Source organism: Chiloscyllium plagiosum, unplaced genomic scaffold (genome assembly GCF_037043375.1).
Source record: "Chiloscyllium plagiosum isolate Xiang-an unplaced genomic scaffold, Cpla_swu_hap1 HiC_scaffold_38, whole genome shotgun sequence".
In the NCBI taxonomy this organism is placed as follows: domain Eukaryota; kingdom Metazoa; phylum Chordata; class Chondrichthyes; order Orectolobiformes; family Hemiscylliidae; genus Chiloscyllium; species Chiloscyllium plagiosum.
Window position 1 is genome coordinate 50179780 of NW_028270176.1, and position 14589 is coordinate 50194368.

A 14589-nucleotide genomic window follows, 5' to 3' on the forward strand; every position below is an offset into this window, starting at 1 on the left:
CCGTTGGAGTCATATGTTACAGACTTTTAGTTTACATATTGTCGTTATTGCCGGTCGTAAGAATGTGATATCAAATGAATTATCGTGGAATTAACGAATAAAGTATAGATAAGATTGAACAGATACCAATGTTATGTATATTTGTGTGCAGAAATTAATATGAATATTGCCAAATTTCTTACGTATTTCTTTGTACTGAAGTTAAGAAAAAAGCCAACTTTTCATTATGGTGGTACATTTTGCTTTCTTAAGGGGAGGTGTTATGAAGTTGAAACGATGTTTAAGACAGAGTTAAGATTGTTTTATACTGAGAGTGTGCAGGGACCTGGCGTGTGACTGACTAGCACTCTCAGACTGTGCTGGAAAATTGAAAATATGTGGCATTTGGCTGTGAAACAAATACCTGAGTTTTGGTTGCTCTGTGTTACAACATTTTGAAATTAACCAATCAGAACATATTATGCCGCAAGGTACTAACACCCAATCGAATGTGAATTGATTCTTTTTCGTCAACATCGGACCAATGAAAGAATCCAATGATTTGGGTATGAAGAAACTGGCACTTAGAGTGTCAGCCAGACAGAATAACTGACATTGAGAGACTGCCATTCAAGACTGTCTATCAAAGTTCATACAAAACAATATTGCGGGAAAATACCGAAGACTGCAGACCCCAGAGACGACAGTTACTGCAAGGTTTTGAAAGTTAAGCTGATGTAATTTTAATAGAGGCATTCATTGGAACACAATATTGTTAAAGTGTTGTAGGTAGATAACAAACATTTTAGATAAAGGAGGCTGAGAGTAGTAATAGTTAACTTTTAGAGATACAGGATCAATTGATTTTGTTCTCCTTTAGGTTGTGCAATTTGAGAGTTTTCTGCCACTCACACCTTAACACATTACGAGTCACGGTGAGCATTTAGTGGTGTTTGGTTTAATTAGCAGAAGGGTTCACCGCTGTGTCGCAGCAAAACTGCCCAGCATCGTGAGTCAAGGGTAGTCGCAGATACCAGTCGCAGGCTTGGACACTATCAGTCAACCCATCGTGGATTTGAGGATCAGGGCACTTTCCCGTAAAGGATAAATTTTTGGATGATTCCTGCTGGAATCAGAGAATTCCCAAGAGGGATTAAGGGTAATGGAAGTGGATGGTGCAGCTGTTATCACTTGTACAGCTGGCGGAAAGTTGGTGAGTTGGCCTGAGCTAGTCAGTAGGCAGCACAGGTGCCTGGCAGAGTTGGGAAGAGGGACAGAGAAGAGCTGAGAGAGAGAACGAGAGAAGATGCTGCATTCAGTGGTGTGAGTGCAGGAATATGAACCTTGGTTGGAGCAGATTGAAGTAGCAGAAATAGAGTGATTGTGAGTTCACGAAGTGCAGATTGTGGCACTTACCTGGTGGGGTGGAGTTGGTCGTTGACCTCCTTCCAACTCAGCTGGGCATTCACATTGAATGCTGTCACCTCACATATCCAGGACTCAACCTGTGACCAAGCTGGCAGGATCTGAAATCATGGCCTCTTCTGCCAGTCCGGGAGGAGATACAGTCTCTCTTACACACCATATCATTCAAATAAACCTCAATTGCAACGTGAAGCACCAATTTTACTCCTTCTACCATGACAAGGGCAGTTTCTCATTGTCAATCCAAGAGTGCAATGCTTTGATGTATGGCACCGGCAACATGGAGGAGCGCCCAGGCGTGGGGGGGGGGGGGGGGGGGGGGGGGGGGACGGTGGGGGGTTGGGGAGTTGTTATGGAAATGACAAAAGGGAAGAAATGCTTAGGTTTATGTCAGGTGAGAAGAGGACCCCAGGGGCTGTGCAGCTAATAATTGGAGCAAATTGGGAATGATATCACACAAAAAGTCACTTCGACTTGCTGAGAGTAAAGCTCTATGAAACCCGACAAAAATTTTAAAAATGTGTCTGGATCTGCACCTTAAATCCTCCAGTTCCAAGGGAGTCAGAACAGGTGCTTTATAATGCACGATGACGCGGTGTGTACTTTCTTTTTGTCCAGTAAAGACAGTGTAGATAATGTCCTTCCGTGCTTCATAAAAATTCACAGCTCTCTAAGTTTTGCGACGATTAAACGACAATGTACATGGTTGAGGGGAGTGGGCCGGCAGGAGTAGTATGTAAACTGATTGGCATCACAATAATAGTAATCCCATCCTTGATGCACAATGCTACTTCACTGTGTTCGCGTATTTATCGTTGAAAAGGTGAAAACCATTGAATGGAAAAAGTGAGGACTGCAGATGCTGGAGATCAGAGCTGAAAATGTGTTGCTGGAAAAGCGCAGCAGGTCAGGCAGCATCCAGGGAACAGGAGAATCGACGTTTCGGGCATAGGCCCTTCTTCAGGAATGAGGAAAGTTTCCTCATTCCTGAAGAAGGACTTATGCCCGAAACGTCGATTCTCCTGTTCCCTGGATGCTGCCTGACCTGCTGCGCTTTTCCAGCAATATATTTTCAGCAGCTGAAAACCATTGAATATCCAGTTCTTTGCCCTAGACACGCTGCAGCCACATCTCCATGATGGCAGGTATATCGGACTTGTTTCATACTGTCTGCTCTGTCATTTAATTTGCCCGGTCTAAAAGAAAGGAAGGAATTCGGGGATGGCTGCAAATGCCGGAGACCAGGATGTCTGTCGATTCCAGAGGGGGTTACAAAGATACGAAGTCTTGTGAAGGCTGGGGGATAATACAGGAATATGACTGAAGAAAGTTACAAACAAAAGGAAGTTTTAGGTTTGAATTAAACTGGAATTGAGCGGGACTAACCTGACTAATGTTTTGGCTACAACAGCCTTGTAGAAGGAAACCCGACACAGAAACTGACATAAAATATGCCTGGGCAAATTATCACATAATTTAGCTCTCTGTGCTTGTGCCTATCTGCACAAGAAATAAAAACACGAACAGGCATAAGGCAGTCAGACACACGAGGCTAGTCGATGTTGACAATAATATGACATGCAATATGAACTGTCTACCCACATGGATTATGGTCAATGACGCAGATTCAGTTTACACCAATTCAAAAACATCATGTTCTCATAGCAATAGAATTCAAATGTAAACTTTCAGGAAGTGAGAATGTATTCTGATCTGAGGTTCTACTGAGGAGAACTCTCGTCACGAATTGATATCTGGGAATTGTTTTCTTCAGAGACTCATTTCTGTTGCAACTGCTCCATTTCAGTAACACGTCAAGAAATAGACACAGAATCCTTGTATAAATTCAGGACTGAACAGTCCCCAGTGCATTACTATTCTGGAAATGATCCTCACAATGAGATCAATTGTATTCCAGGCTCCAGAAAAGGATATCATTTGTCCCATCATGTTTACACAGATCTTCAACTGAGCTGGTTACCGATTACCTGCTCCTGCTTCCCCATATCCTTACACATTATATTTAATCACAATAATCATTTAAGCCCTTTTGAATATCCACCAAACATGCATTTCCAACATCCAAACGGATCCCAACTGCACACCAAGTGATAATGATTTTACGTTTGCCATTGCTTTTCTTTTGTATTTCAACTGAAATCTGTGCCCCCTCATTCTTGGTCCTTTAATGAGTGGGAACAATTTTATCGCTACCGAGTTTGCAGAAGGTTTTTAGCTCAAGTTGATGTTCCGGATGTAGGTTTGCTCGTTAAGGTTTCGTTGGCCAGATTAATGTTAATTGATGTAAAAGGACTGTCACATCAAAGGAGACCATTATTTTATTTTGTTCTATCTTAGTGTCTTTGATGATCTTCAGGAACTCTAGGGTGAACTGGATGGTGTGGCGTGAGTCTTCTGCTAAGTGTTTTAGTCTTTGGTGTGCCTTCTTGGCCAATCTGTAAGTTGGTGTTCCAGGTAGAGAGACTGTGGGTCTGTTGGGGGCTCCTGTTTGGTGAATCTTGATAATCTGTAGAAGGATGGCGTGTCAGATCCGTCTGGTTTCATGTTTCAGAAGTTAGTCTTATTTAGTTCTCCAGATTTCTGAAGTTCTTTGAGTATGGCAGTGTATCAGTTCTCTAGTTATGGTGTCCAATATGTCTCCACATGTTGGTTAGTGTTGGCATCTGTAACTAGTGCATTGGCTTTTGCAATGCAGTCTCTTCGATTTGGAATGACTGTCAAGCGTCCTTTGTCTGCAGGAAGGATATCAATGCTTTTACACTTTTTAGACTTTCTGGTGCTTTCCTTTCTTGTGTATTGAGAGCGTTTCCCTTTTTTCTGTTTAATTTTAGTGCTATACCTGTCTGGTAGTTTTCTGGGTTTCGTCTGTGAGTCGGTTGTTTTGTAGTATGCTTTCTGATGCTGTTAAGAAATCTTTCTCGTCTGCATCCTGCCAATTGTAATTTAATCCTTTTACAAAGACGGATTTTTTCAGTGTCTGTTAAGGCTCATTCAGATAAGTTTTCTTTTATCCATACTTTTGTGTTGTCAGTGTTGTAACTTTGTGTAAGTTTGTCTAGTTTTATATCTGCAGGTCTAGTTTTTTTTTTCTTTTTCTGTGTTGTCGCCCTCCCATATCTATGGCTTTATGTACTGTGTCTGTCCATTCATGGTTTATTGCCGATTGAGTAAAGAGTTTTGTTGCAAAATTTCCCAGTTGTATTTACGGAGTCTGTTGTGGACACCATTAATCAGTTCTCTAAGCATTCTGACGCCGTTTTGCTCTGGTATTATTTTAGCTAGTGGGGTATTAAGGGGAGGTTTGTATTTAAGACATTTCGGTAGTACCTGTTTTCTTAGGCATTTGTGCAGGAAGTACACCTGTTCGTTGGTGGCAATTCGTCGGATGGCATTCGCTTCCCATTTTTGAGCAATGTTTAGCGTATTGCGCCCAGGGGTCTTAGCGAGTTTCGAGAAGATTTTTACCTAAGATTGAGGTTCTTTATGTAGGTTCTCTCGCTGAGTTGGAAGGGTCATTTCCAGACGTTTCGCCACGCTACTAGTTAACATCTTCATTGGGCCTCCAGGCGAAACACTGCTGCTGATTCCTGCTTTCTGTTTATATGTTTGTGTTTCTTTGGTTCGTGAGGCCATTTCTTGTTCTTTATCTCAGGGAGTGATAGATGGGGTCTACCTCGGTGTGTTTGTTGATAGATTCCTGTTTGAAATGCTATGCTTTTGGGAATTCTTGTGCATGTCTGTTTTTGCTATATCCTAGGCTGGATGCGTTGTCCTTCCTTCGCAATAAACAGGGATGCTAGTGAGAGAGTGTCATGTCATTGTATGGGTAGTTCATATCCTGCTGGGCTAGTTTTCTGTCTGCTTGTCCAAAGTAGTGTTTGATGCAGTCCTTGCACGGTATTTTGTAAATGACATTAGTTTTGCTTGCTGTCTGTATAGGGACTTTCAAGATCATTAGCTGCTGTATTAGTGTGTTGTTGGGTTTGTGGACCACCATGATGCCAAGGGTTCTGAGTAGTCTGGCAGTCATTTCCAAGGTGTCTTTGATGTAGCGGAGAGTGGCGAGGGTTTCCGGACGTGTTTCGTCTGCTTGTTTGGGTGTGTTGCTGAGAAATCGCCGGACTGTGTTCATTAGGTACCCATTATTTTTGAATACATGGTATAGGTGGTTTTCCGCTGCTTTGAGCAGTTCCTCTCTGCTGCAGTGTGTGTTGGCTCGTTGAAATAATGTTCTGATGCAGCTTTTTTTGTGGATGTTGGGATGATTGCTTCTGTAGTTCAATATTTGGTCTGTATATGTTGTTTTCTTGTGGACACTGGTTTGAAGTTCCCCATTGGCTTCACGGTCTACTGTGACATCGATGACAGACAGGTTGTTGTTGTTTTCCTCCTCTTTTGTGAATTGTATGCCAATAAGGTTATTATTGATGACCTTGAAGATTTCTACTAATTTATTTCGTTTAGTGCTGACAAAGGTGTCATCCATGTCGTGGACTCAAAGATTGGGTTGGATGGTTGGTAGAGCTGTTTGTTCGAGTCTCTGCATTACTTCCTCTGCTCATAATTCTGATATCAGAATCCCATGGGTGTTCGGTTGGTTTGCCTGTAGGTTTTGTTGTTGAAAGTGAAGTGTGTGCGGTAAGGCATAAATCCAATAGCTTGATGATACTGTCAATGCTGATGAAGATACTGGTGTTTGGTATATGCGTCTTTGGGTCTTATATTAGTATTGTTTCCTTGGCCAGGTTAATATTGATTGAGATAAACGGGACTGATACATCAAAGGAGAAAATTCTTACATCCTCTTCGTTCGTAGAGTCTTTAATGATCTTTCCACTCTAGGGTGGACTGGATGGAGTGACGTGAATATTCTAGGAAGTGTTTTAGTCTTTGGTGTCGTTCCCTGGCCAATCTGTAATTTGGTGTTCCAGGTAGTAAGATCATGGGTCTGGAGCGGGTCGGGGGTGTCTCCTGGTTTGTGAATTTTGGGTAATCTGTAGAAGCGTGGGTTGTTGGATCCATCTGGTTTCATTTTTTGGAAGTCGGTCTTATTTATTTCTCCAGATTTCTGAAGTATTTTGAGTAGGAATGAGATTCGGTTCTCGAGCTGTGTGGTCGGGTCTACTGCCACCTGTTAGTAAGTGTTGGTATCTGTAAGTAGTGTGTTCGCTTTTTCAATGTAGTCTCCTAGATTTAGAATAACTGTCAAGCGTCCGTTATCTGCAGTTAGGATTGCAATGCTTTTTAGTAGCCTTTCCAGGGCTTTCCATTCTTTGTGGATTCAGTGTGTTTCCTTACTTTTACCTGCTTAATGTTGGTGTGATTACCTATCTGGTATTTTGCTGGGTTTCTTCTGTGAATTGGTTGCTTTTCTTTCAGTATTAACTAACGTCAGTAAGGAACTAGATAATGAAGTCAACGTGACGAAGAGTAAGAGTAGGCAGGGAGCAGATAATGAATGCAAAGGGACTGGTGATCTGAGGTACATTTGTTTTTTTGCAAGAAGTGCAGTCGATATTCCACATGCACTTAGGGCTAGGATTAGTACCTGAGATAATGATGTTATTGCTATTACTGAGACTTGCTTGAGGCAAAGGCAAGATTGACAACTAAGCATCCAAGGATATCGATGCTTCAGAAGGGATGGAGAGGGAGATAAAACGGGGTGGAAGAGTTGCATTACTGGACAGAGAGGATATCACAGTTTTCGTGAAGGAGGGCATTATGGAGGACTTGAGCAACGAAGTAATGTTGGCGGAGAGGCTGGATTACTGGCCTCCTAAAAACGATCGTGACAGACAGGTAAAAATATGTCTACAGCTTATGGACAGATGTAGGAGGTACAGGGTGGTGGTGATAGCAGATTTTAATTTTCCAACATTGACTGAGATTCACTTAGCTTTAGAGATCAAGATGCAGCAGAATTTTGTGAGCAACATCCGGGAAGGCTTATTAGAGAATGATTTAAATTGTCTAACTCGGGAAGGGGCCATGTTGTACTTGGTGATGGGGAATGAGCACCGCCAGGTGATTGATGTTGCAATATGGGATTACTTTGCGAGTAGTGATCACAAGTTTGGAAGATTTAGAATACTGACGAGCAACTTTGGGGCGGCACAGTGGCTCAGTGGTTGGCATTGCTGCCTCACACCACCAGGGTCCAGGTTTGATTCCAGCCTCGGGCAACAGTCTGTATGGAGTTTGCACATTCTGCGTGGGTTTCCACTGGGTCATCCGGCTTCGTCCCACAGTCCAATGATGTGCAGGTTAGGTGAAGTAGCCGAAAGTGTGAGCTACATTAGTCAGAGAAAAATGGGTATGGGCTTGTTCCTCTTCGGAGGGTCGGTGCAGATTGATTATGTAAAGTGTGGAAACAGGCCCTTCGGCCCAACAAGTCCACACTGACCTGCCGAAGGGCAACCCACCCAGACCCATTCCCTTACATTTACCCCTTCACCTAATACTACGGGCAATTTAGAATGCCCAATTCACCTAAGTGATTGGGCCAAAGGCCTGTCTCCACACTGTCGAGAATCTAATCTACTCAAAGACGAGAGCGGTTTTAAAGAAAGAGAGCTAAGCTGAGGAAAGGCCAACTATACTAAAATTCGGTAGGAGCTGGGGTATATAGATTGGGAGCAGCTGTTTGAAGGTACATCTGCATCTGATCGTTAGGAGGCTTTTGAAGAGTAGTTGATCAGAGTACAAGAGAGACACGTTCCTGTGAAAATGAGGTATAGAAATTACAAGATTATGTAACCATGGATGACAGGTGAAATTGCAAGACTAGCTAAGCAGGAAAAGGAAGCATGCATAAGATCCAGGCTAATGAAGACAGATAAAGCTTTGAAAAAACATCGAGAATGTACAGGTAAACTGAAGTAAGGGATGAAGTGGGCAAAAAAGGGATCGTGATATATCTTTCCCAAATAGGGTTAAGGAAAATCCCAAAGTCTTTTATTCATTATCAAGGAGCAAGAGGGTAACTGCAGAAAGGATTGGTGAAGGACAAAAGCGGAAAGTTAAGTGTGGAGACAGAGACACCGGGTGAGAATCTCAACGAGTACTTCGACTCGTATTCACTGAGTAGAGGGAGATGATGGATGTTGAGGGAAGGCGTAGATGTTTGCTTACTGTAGGTCAAGTCGACATAAGGAAGGTGGAAGTGCTGCTTATTCTAAAAGACATTAAGTTGGACAATTTCCCAGGTTTGGTTGGGAACTATCTCAGGTTACTGAGGGAAATAAGACAAGAAATAGCTGCGGCCTAATCAGATATCTTTGCAGCAACCTAGAACACAGGTGAGATACTGAAGTATTGGAGAACTACGAATGTTTTCCCCTTGGAGAAGAAGTGCAGTAGGATTTATACAGGTAAACACAGACCGGCGAGCCTGACCTTAGCAGTAGGGAAGCTGCTGGAGAAGTTACTGAGGGAAAAGATCTTTTACCATTTGTAAGAAAATGGTATTATCACTGATAAGCAACATGTTTTTTTGCACCAAACTTCATGTCTTGCCAACTTAACTGGATTCCTTGAGATTGTGACAAAATTGATTGTTGAGGGAAGTGATGTATATGTCATATACATGGACTTCAGTAAGGCGTTTAATCAGGTTCCCCTTCGGAGACTGATAGAAAAAGTTAAGTTGCGTGCAGTCCAGTATGTACCACTTGGATCGATTAAGAACTGGCTCGGCAACAGATGACAGACAGTTGTAGTGAAAGGGAGTATCTCAAAATGGAGAACAGTGACTAGTGTTGTTCGACAGGGATACGTGTTGGGACCACTGTTGTTTGTGATATGCATTAATAATCTGGAGGAATATATACGTGGTCGGATTAGTAAATTTGCAAACGGCACTGAGACTGGGGGAGTAGCAAATAGTAGAAAGACCTCCCAAAAATACAACAGAATATAGGTATATTGAGGAGAAGGGCGTGGAAATGGCAGATGGAGATCAATATGTGCAAATGCGAGGTGATGCATTTTAAAAGATTTAATTCAATAGTGAACAATACAGTAAAAAGGAATAGTCCTGTGGAAATTGATGCACAGATAGGTCTGGATGTTTAGATCCATTGTACCCTGAATGTGGCAGCTTAGCTCAATAGAGTGGTCAAAAGGTGACACGACATGCTTTCCTTCATCAGACAAGGTATTGCGAACAGGAGTTGGCAGGTCACGTTATAGTTGCATAAAACTTTGATCGGCCATATATGAAATGCTGCTTTCAGTGCTGGTCGCCACGTTCACAAAATGGTTTGGCTAATTTGGAGAGGGTGCAGAGGAGGTTGACGAGGGTGCTGCCTAGTATGGAGGGTTTTGGACCGAAGAGAGTTTGAATAGATTAGGATTATTTGAATTATAAAGACGGAGGTTGAGGGTGGACTTGATTGAGGTCTACAAATTCATGAGAATTACAATAGTGTGAATACTAGCAAGCATTTTCCAGTGTGGGGAATCAATTACTAGGAATCAGGAGTTCAAAGTGAGGCGGGGAGTTTAATGGAAATATGCGTGGAAAGTTCATCATGAGTGGTGGGTACCTGGAACGCGTTACCAGCTGACATGGCAGAGGCGGGAATGATAGCGTGATTTCAGATGTATCTAGACAGATACATGAATGGTCATGGAGCAGAGGGATACAGATGCTAAGAAAAAAGGTTTACATGAAGGATCTGGATAGGTGCAGGCCTGGATGGCAGAAGGGCCTATTCCTGTGCTGCAATTTTCTTTGTTCTTTGTTCTTTATTCTTGTTCAACGTACTTACCACCCTGACTTGGAAATATGCCGCCGCTCTTTCACAGTCGTTGATTCAAAATCCTCGAATTTCCTGGACCCCAGCATTGTGAGTGAACCCGCAGCAAGTGGACTGCAGCAATTCGACACGGCAACTCAACACCCCCTTCTCAAGGGCAAATGGGGATGGGCTATCAATACTGGCCAGCCAGAGATTCCCAAGACCCACAAATGAATTAAAAAATCTTCAAAGATATGTACACATATTTCAACCTACCCAGCTCCCACGGCCCCCCCCCCCCCCCCCCCCCCCCCGCACGTCATTCACAACTGTTCCCTTTCTGAGTATAAAACTTATAATATATTGTCTTAATGTACTTACTGGAACATTGCACTGTCTCGGGCTTCCCTGTGCAGAAGGTCATCTATCACCTCGCTGCTCACTGTGCCAACTTTTCAATAGCTTATTTGTTTTCGAAATGTCTTCTCCACAGTTCAAATGCACATCGTTTATATATATATCCAAATGAATTAAAATCTGAAAGCTGACTCCTGTGGAGATTCACCGAGAAGTTTCCATTAGCCTGAAAATATTTAGTCACCATTCCTCTTTGTTTCATATCTGCCAGTCAAACTTGATTCCACGTTTTTATAGTTCCTTTTAATTCATGAATGAATGAAGGAACAAATAATTTTATTATCACATAAACTGAGTAAAACACAGTAAAACGTGTTTTGTTGCCTGTTCCATACATGTCCTACTCATTAATATTGTTAATTTCTCTTGACAGAATTTCCTCTTCCCCTTCTTTGTATAAATGTTCCTTCGAGTATCGAATGAGCTTTACTCTGCCTTTTAATATTCTCACTGTGGGGTGCACACAAAGGATTGCGGCACGAATCTTTTCACTCTCATTATTCTTATAATTGCCACCTGATCTATCAACTCCCCTCTGAACCTTCAACATTCCTCCAGGTTCTGAATTCCATTATTTGTCTGACATCTAATATATTGTTGTACTTCAACATAACCTCTCACTGTCATCTACGGAGATTTGGATTTGTGTATTCTGCGTGCCCATTTGAGGGAACAATTCACGACTGGACCAAAACCATTTCATCTTTGAAGGAAACTCATTGTCCAGTTTCTCCTTTTTTGTCAAACTGTCAGTCAAACATTCATAGCTTAATTCTAGCCCCATTGAAGGCAGTCATTGCTTCTTTCTCATTCTCAATTATTACATTTCATATTCGGACTTTGGGGAGATAAAGATGTAGATGATTGTGTGGAAATCTGATGATGTACTGATATGCACGAGCTCGCTCAAGAAATTACAGGAATGTGTGTTAAATATCGTTCTGATATTTACAATAAAACGCTCGCTGTGCCCCAAAATGTTCCCCTACTAACACTGAATCTACTTTTTTTTTCCAAAGCCCAAGTCCAACAGTACAAGCACTCTTCTCTTTTACACATGTTCCTGAAGAAAGCTATCCTCCATGCAGTTAAAGGAGCATTTGCCTGTCATTGCTCTGGCTTTACCAGGATCCCAGTCTGTATCTAGATAATTTAATCTTTTCAGCACAACTATTCTGTAGTGATGCTATTGCTCTCAAATGTCCCTAGATATTTATTTTATCCATCCTGTCCACTAGTTGGTGGCCAACAGATAATACCTCACAGTCTAACTGTACACGTTTTTGTTATGTAGCTTCAGCCAGTTTCATTCTGCCCTTGGAGGTATCCTCTTTCTCACTGACTCATGAATTCACGCTTTACTAAACAATTACTTCTACCCTTCATAATTTCCTCTCCTTTATATCGCTTCTAAATACTTTATACTCAGTGATATTTAACATACATTCCTGTAATTCCTTGAGCCAGCTCTTTTATATCAGTACATCATCAGATTTCCACACACTCAACTCCATCTTTAACTCCCCAAAATCCGAGTATTCACATTCATGTAGAGTAACTACGATTTAGAATTTATTCCTTACTCCATGGATGCTGTTATAAATGAGTATCAGCTGCATCTCCATTTATTTTGGCAATCCTGGTACTATACTCTACTATTCCCTTTTGATTCCCATCTCGTCGGCAAGTTAGTGTAAGCCCTGCCACATGCCTCACAAGGAGCTCAGTCCCAGCTCTGCCACTTGCAAACCTGTCCAGCTTGTACAGTTTATATCTCCCTCATAAACCGTTCTAATGTCCCACGAATGTGAGGCCTTTCCTACTGCACCATCGTTCCAGTTAGGTAATATCCGAGTTCTGTGTTTCATTGCACATAGCGCTGGGAGTAATCCAGGGATTGCTCCTTGCTAACCATTCGGCGAGTTCCAAACATTTTGATTACCAGACCATGTCACACTTGTCATTGCATGACCATGTCATTCCGGCCACCACGGATGATGATGTCTGGCTTCTTACTGCCCCCTAAACTAATGTACTGCAGACACACAGTGACATTCTTGACTCCGCCATTCTGGAGTTACATTGACAGTCGCAGAATGACTTCTGTCTTCCTCAATTTACTGAATCCCCTCTGACCATTGCTCCTCCTTCCTTCTCCCTGCCCTTCTGTACAATCGTCCCGCTTGTGGTGCCACAAACATGGCTCTGACTGCACTCCCCTGAGCAGCCAGCACCTTCAGCAGCCTCCAAAATGTAAAACTGAATTTTGAGTGTGACCCCAGTCTATTCCTGTGTTAACGGACTGTTTCTCTTTGACTGCTTGGTTGCCTATACCCTTCCTTCTTCCACGCTGTTATGACTGCAGTGCGATCCCCTCTCTTAATGTGCTATTAACCAATGCTCATCGTCGCACATGTACCACACAGTCTCCTGTCTGAGCTCCAAGACCCGGTGCTTCTCCAGAACACCGACTGAGGCTATGACGTATCAATGAAACGGAACACATTTTCCATATGACCAGTATGTGCTATCGAATCTTCCATGAAATACACCTACTCTTACTCAATGATGTTTACGACTCATTGCCTTATCCAAGAGTAGCTTAGTGATGTTACTTTATTGTGTTGGCTCTGACTTTCACTTGTTCTTGATATTTCTGAGTGGAACCCTTCTTTCAGATGCAGATAAAATACATTGCCTAATTTCCAGCAAGTTAATAAAAGATTATCAGAAAATGAATTTGCAGCTTTTCTCGCATATCTTTCATACTCAGTTCAGGCAGGTTCCAGCAGCAGAAATGCGTTTCATAGTGACTCCCAGGAACTAGTAATCATGGAGCTCCCACACCACTCTGCTCCGTTACAGCGTCACTATCTCTCAGACTTCCAATTATGACCATGCCTCAATCCTCTATGCTGATTTAGATCATCCCACTTTGCTGCCACTATACCTCCCAGAGCTGAGTCACTGTCAAACTTTAGTTTCTAGCTGTTCCCTTACAGACTTGCAACCGCTGCCACTGTGTTACAATAGATAGCTACACGCTCTGCTGATACTGTAACTCCAAGTACCAGTAGGCCTCGATACCCACTACCGATTTGTGTTCTCCTGCTGTGCGCTGCTCGCTGTTAGGTTCTCTGCCCTCGTAACTTCGAAATAATGGCAGTACCGAAGCCTCAGATGAGTTTCATAATGTCTCAATTCGCACCTCTACCCCACAGTTTCGCTGTTGTGCCTTGAAGACAGTTAAAAAAAGGAGGAGGCCTCAATGCTAGAAAGTGTGTTACAGAGACTCAGAACGCCAAAATAATTTGGACGTTACGTCTGGAGGAGTAGGGAGCTTATGATGGAGATAGTAGCTTATTGGTGCTGAAAATTGTTACTCCGGTTCGATATTTGCTTGATCTGAGGGATTTGAAGTTACAGGGATAGGAATACTTGAATAATATGCAAAATGACAGACAGGGAGCTCTGGGAGTGCTATTATCTTGTGGATCTTAGAGTTAAGAGACTTGCAGTGACTGGAGGAAGAAAAGATTTAGCGAAAAATTTATAAAACTGCTGGTGTTCAATAATCTTCAGGACAATGAAAGGATCAGAGTATACGAAAATTTTCCGGAAATGGATGTGATGATTTGAATGTTTTTGGGGGTGGGGGTGGGGTGGTTGGTGGGGCTTGAAGACACGATACAGGGAGGGAGAGTGATTACTGCCTGAAATTATTGTATAGCATCATTCAACACGGCTAGCCACTGCAATTCCTCAGAAGTTTGGGAGGGGAACGTGTATTGCAATTGTCTGCAGCAGATAAGGAATAATGGAGGAACTGTCAGAGTTTCCAACGATAGGGAGGTCTGGATGGGTTGAAGCAGTTTTTTTGAGAGAGAAATGTTCAGGACAGAAAGAGGGAACACAGATTGTGAGATGCACAGTTATATAAAGTGACAGTGTTTGAAGTACTTGGGGGGGAGGAGAAAACAGAGTTGTGGAATGTTGTCACGTT